Below are 6,466 nucleotides of genomic sequence, written 5' to 3'. Positions count from 1 at the left end.
TTACTTTGTACTTATTTCGTTGCAGTTTTTCACTGGTTGACGGAACAGTAATAGCTATGGTTGATCCCGGTGTTGTGCCAAAGTAGGTATCCCCGACAGAATTTGTTTCCCCTGTGCTGGGAGCACGCAGGAAGTACTGATGTTTTCATTTTGTGAAAAAGTGAAAAATTGGTATCATTACATTACCATTCAGTTTGAGGGTTACAACATTATATAATTATATATTTATTGCTCACGGGTATCAGATGGGATTATTTTAACAAACCATTAAGGTTTTGGCTGATAACTATTTTTATATTTTTATTCTCCTATAACTTTACTATATAAAGAGCTAAATCCTCCAAAGTTTCAGGAGTAATGCGTCATAATAAGAAGTGTTTGTGAACGAAAAATCAGCAATGTGGGATACTGTTTGTCCGTGATTTACACAGGGGGAACAAATTGTGGCAGGATCAGCCTGATATTATTTGTATCCCACTATAACTTCGTTGTATAAAGAGCTAACATCTCAAAAATGTCAGGAGTAGTTAGTCATTATAAGAAGTGTTTGTAAACTAAAAATCAACAATGCGGGATACTGTTTGTCCGTGATTTGGACAATCCAGCGTGTGCTCCCGACGCAGGGGAAACAAATTCTGTCGGGGATACCTAATTTGGCACGACACCGGCATCGAGGTCAGTTGCTTACATAGACGGTGTGTTTTGCGTGTTTTACGCACAAAGTTAAATCATAAGGCTTTGGATCTTTTTAGCGTGGACTGAATTCACACAGTTGGTTGTACAGTCGGCATATTAAGTGCTGTTAAAGACAGAAAAGGCTCCTGTAAATGTGAGTAATGAAGATAAGGCAGCCGAGGATACTGTGCACATAATTTTGCCAGTCTGCAAGCGTGTGTGTGTGTGTCTGCTGTAGCATCCAGAAGCAGTGCGAACACACCCCTGAGGCTTAAGGCCCAACACCAGAGCACAGAGGTCCTTCATCCCTGTCACTGTCTGTAAACAACAGCTCGTCCCAGTGGCCTAGCCCGCGCTATTTCTGGCCTTTTCCTGACATCTTTCAAACACTCAAAACTAAAAAGTAAATTTGAGCAACTCCATGCAAATAAGTGAAAGCTTAAGTCTGAGAACAGACTCCGTCACTTCTCGGTTACAGGTTGTTAAAGGGCGTTTTGAAACATCTGAATGAATCCCGGTGGAAGCGTGGTGCTGCTGGCGTTAATGACAAGAGTAATTAATTGTCTAATAATGATACATAGCTCTGTTATAAGCACAACCTTGTGCAGCAGCTGCCCTTCATCCTCTGGTGAAGGATAATTGTCTCCGCAGCTGTTTAAAAAATTATTTAATATCTTTTGCTGTCACAATCCCGATAACATTATCTGCAGACCAACATAACCTTGTAAAGGTAGACGGATCACGCGGTGGCTGTGGGAGAGTTTCCAGAGTACAATGAAGAATAAATACGCTTCTAATATTTTACCAACTGTGGTCTGAAGCCAACGCGTTTTTCTGCAAGCAGCAGACGCATATAAAGCTATAAAGTGCTGCCCTCACTACTTGATGATACTGCAGTGAGGGGGGTTTGCAATTATTTGACCAAATGATGGTACTTAAAAAAAACCCATATTGTTACCTTCTGCATTTAATACTTTTATATCCTGACGTCCATCCGGGAAGAGCCTGAAAAGCAATTTGTCCTTTTTGTCCTACAGTGGGTTCTGTCCTCCAGGAAGTCAATCATTTTTGTCCCCCTGCTGATTGGAGGTAATTAGGCGAGCAGAGTTTCTAACTGGATAATAAAAGATGCTAATGAGTCGCTGTCCTATTTACTGATAAAGTGGTAGTGAATAGCAGGACACAGCTCAGCCACATTTCCCTGACGGCGGCACACAGAAGCAAAGATTCAGAATAATTAAAAATTTATATTTATTCATTGCCAGACTAATTTCTTTATTTGGGTGGGTTTAATATGAAATTGTGGTCATATAAGATTAACAAGATGTTCTCAAATGAGTCTAACCAAGACGTGGACCGATAATACGTGTTTTTAATATCTGCTTGTGTATTTGATGTTGTGCTCTCAGATCAGGCAGCATAAGACTGAATATTTTTCAGCGTGCGCTCAGACTTCATAACTAATCTTCTTGATGTTCATCGTCATTGAATGTTCCCGATTTGAAGGTCCCAAAACCTGAATGTTATTTATGGTAACAACTATCATTAAAAAAAAGGGTCATTCTCTGAATCTCACTTCACCCCGACACAGATCTCCTCCCTACCTATACGCGCTGCCGGCCTTCCATTGTACAGGCCTTGATACTGACAAGGTTGACATCAGAGGGCAGCTCTGACACGGGGTGAGTTAGGACTGCCAGCTGTTAGCAATCAAGTCTATTTTGAAGTCAGGGACACACAGACCCCCAGGGCCAAAGCAGCAACTAGCCCAGCCCCTCACTCCCCAACCCACCCAAATCAGCCTACAACCTCCGAGCCCCCCGGTCCCACAGATAGCTAGCACATCTGTATTGGTTCCAGATGTTGCAAACTTGCATTGAGCGTCCTTTACCTAAGAGCACCCCGAAACAGCGTCAGAGAAGCACAGAGCTGCAGAAATCTAAAGAACATGCTCCAGTGCCTGCCACACTGGTGACAGAGAAATCATATTGTGTGTGCAGCCTTCCCACAGAATAAGCTCTTTGTCATTTAACATTAGATATAGGCTCTCTCTTTAATAACAGGCTGTTACCATAAATACCTGAATCTAATCTTTTAGGCTTTCAATATTTTGCCATTTCCGAAAAGAGAGGCAAGGGCTAAGGAGACAACACCGGGAAAACGAAAGAGTAATCATCAACACAATTATTATGCAAAGTTTGCACCTTCAAGCCACATACGTGATGGAAAATCGGCACTGAGCAAGAAAAAACAAAGGACACAAAAGAAACTGCTCAGGTTCTTTTAAAGGAAAAGCTCGAGCCTTTGCAGCAGCATTGTTTCTGTGTTGGTCAATCAAAGCTCTCAGGAAATTAGATCTGACAGGTGGAATGTCCTGCTAAAATACTTTGGCCTCTGCCCCCCGCTCACATGACCAAAGTGTGATCACTGAATAAATAAATAGTAAATAGATATACAGGAGAAAAAACAGACTGTGTGTTTAAGAACAACGAAAAATATATATCAGTGAGAGAAGAGCTTTAGACAGGGATACTTATAGAAGGGGATCAAAGGGTTAACATTAGATATTCTACTAGGTTAGATTTGCTTGATGCTGGGAAGCCTGCAGATGCTCCTGTGCGGTTTTGCTCTATGGCGCTATTTCATATCCCTGAACATGTGGCAGATTGTATGTATGTCACTACTCCCCCCTTGTGGCTAATCCGTGAAACTGCAGATCCACAAGTGACAAAATTATGTAACGAATCCACTCCTGATTCCCCTGAATTTTTGCAGAGTTTTTGTTTTATTCTTGTGCAAATTCCCATCAACATTCAGGCAAACTTCTCTCTCTTTCTCCGATTATTAAATTATAATTTGCTGTGTGTTCAGCAAAAGGACACTACATTCAATCTCGAGTTGTTTTGAAATCACCAACCGTGATAATAAAATAGGATGTGAAACACCGGCGCTGTCAAAAAACCACAACGACTTTCAATTACTGCAAATTCAAAACCAGAAAAAGCAAAACAGAAGCTGAGCTTTTTCAACACATCGACGACCCCTGCTGGCTTCACTTGGCAAGACTTTCACGCGTGTGCTTAAAAGCCTTTAATACAAATTACATTGGAAAGGACTCAACCTTGTAATGATGCTGGAATAATTCATAAAGCTATTTTAAAAATATGTCAAAATTTAAATCTACAGTGTGTAATAAACATGTGATGCAAGAGTGAACTGTTACATTCATGTTAACGATTTCTAGTGTGCAGATGCATCAGATCCTGAAGGCATATGTATATATTTACATATTTTTTTCATACAGATAATAGCTAGAATGGCTTGTGCATGTTTCTGTATAATGCTGTGTGATAAACACTGTATAATCTGTATCGTTATTGCATTTACTTGTAAGTACAGTGCATAAGATAAAGGCTATAACTATTAATGCCATCATCATGAGGTAAAAATGTTAGGGATGTTAATAAAATATAAATTGTAAAAGCAGAATTATAGTAAAGTGGATTTACATTCTGAACTAAGACAGTAATGAATCAGTGCCCATATTTACAAAAATGTGAATGTGCATAGAATAGTAATACTTAGATAGATTTGCATGTACATATTGCTGCATGCACAAGATTTCTATGAATGCATGCACACATATGGAAGGTTTCTTTTTTTTTTGACTATGCAGTGCTGTAAATCCTTGGTACACCCCATGCAGCAGCAGCTTGCAGCACCACCTCTAGCAGCAATAGCTCAATAACTATTGAGTCTCTCACGTCGTTGTTAGAAGAATTTTGGCCCACTCTTCTTTGTGAATTTGCTTGGGTTCTTTGAGGTTTGTGGCTCTGGACTGCGACCACAGCATTTCAGTGACCTGAGGTCTGGACTTTGACTCGTCCATTGCAACACATCTTTTGTTTTCCAGTAGTTCTGTTGTAGATTTGCTGCAAAACAACAACTGGAGGACTGCAAGGAGACCAGGACTGCAAGGAGACCAGGTGCTGTGTTTGCAAAACAAATTAAAGAGGAATCACTGTCTTGCTAGTGTGGGATTATAATATTATCTTATGCCATGTTATACCCCTGATTAAAGATTATTATGTAGTTTTAGTTTGCATTATTCTCCTAAATAGAAAGAAGGTGATAACTATTACATTTGTTAAATTGAAGCGTTAGCATGAAGTGTTTGCGTATTATGTCCAAAAATCGACACACCTTTGGTTTTGTCTTTTGAAAGGACATTGTTCTAGGAGTGTTGTGGTTTCTAGAGAAACTGAAGCAGTTATCTCCTGGCAGCCTGTCTAAACAAGCTGCACTTCTTCAGTCTTCAACTTTAACTTTTAAAATGCTGAGGCCTGCAGAGTCTGGGATGTAGCTATTGGATTTTGTGTAGTTTCTCTGAGCACCGTAGGGCAGACCTTGGACTTATTTTGGTGGTATGTCCACTCCAAAGATTGAAGTGTTTGCTACACTGTATTTACAAACACTTGCTGCAGACCAGCAAACTGCCAAAACTTCTGCTGTTTGTGTTGTTGTTAGCCAGAAATGTGGTTTTGTGTTGTTTTTGTTGGGAAAATAAATATGCTTTATATTTCAGACTCCTCCTGTTGTTATGACTACCTTGTTTTGCCTACCTAGTCGCTCAACCAAGCTCACAACAAAAACATTTGCCTCCTTCCTAATTTCTCTTTATATATATATATATATATATATATATATATATCTGTCTCAGATGTTTCAGATCTTCAAAATAATTTTAATAGTAGACAAAGACAAATACAGAATGCAGTTTTTAAATAAAGATTCAATTTAGCTATACAAACCAAACTGGTCATGTGTGAAAAAGTAAGTGTATTCACTGTGATTAACCACATTTTTGGAAAGGCGAGTTCAGTTTCACTAGCTGTGCCCAAACTTGTGTGAAATGAAGTAGACTAAAGGATCTGAAAAAGCAACACGTCATGCCACGAGCTAAAGAAACAGCAGAGAAACAAAGTCGCTGATATCTATCAGTCTGGAAAGGGTTACAAAACCATTAGTAAGGCTTTGGGACTTCAGTGAACCACGGTGAGAGCCATTATCCACTAATGGAAAAAAACATGGAACTATACTGAACCTTCCCGGGAGTGGCCAGCTCAACAAAATCACTCAAAGAGAACATCCAGAACTTATCCAGGAGATCACAAAGGAACCCTGGCCTCACTCGCCTCAGGTCATGATTCAATAATAAGAAAGAGACTGGGCATCCATGGGAGTGCTCCAAGGTGACTACCACTGCTGAACAAAAACAACGCTGTCACTGTGACGAGACAGACCTGAACGTTTTGAAAGGTTTGAGTCATGTTAGCATTTCATAAAGAGATGATACCAGCGGTCAAACATGGTGGTGGCAGTGTGACGGTCTGGGGCTGCTTTGCTGCTTCAGGATGACCTGCTGTCATTGATGGAAACATGAATTCTGCTCTGTGCCAGAAAATCATGAAAGAGAATCAACGGCCAGTTCATGCACTGAAGCTCAATCTCAGTTAGGATATGCAGCAGGACACACCAGCAAGTCCACCTCTGGATGACTAAAACAGCATGATGAAGGTTTTGAACAGACTTGAATCTTAACGAGGTCGTTCTTGCTTAAAAAACATCCAAATGTGTCTGAATTAAAATTCTAATTTTGGACAGAAGAATGGGCAGTGGTTGGGTACTTCTTCCCTTAATAAATGAAATCATCATTTAAAAACATTTTGTATTTATGTGGTTATCTTTGTCTAATATTAAAATGTGTTTGATAATATGATACGTGTAAGTG

This window comes from Neolamprologus brichardi, chromosome 20 (assembly GCF_056152115.1).
Source record: "Neolamprologus brichardi isolate AB-2024 chromosome 20, ASM5615211v1, whole genome shotgun sequence".
NCBI classification, from domain to species: domain Eukaryota; kingdom Metazoa; phylum Chordata; class Actinopteri; order Cichliformes; family Cichlidae; genus Neolamprologus; species Neolamprologus brichardi.
This window is presented reverse-complemented; position numbering follows the sequence as displayed.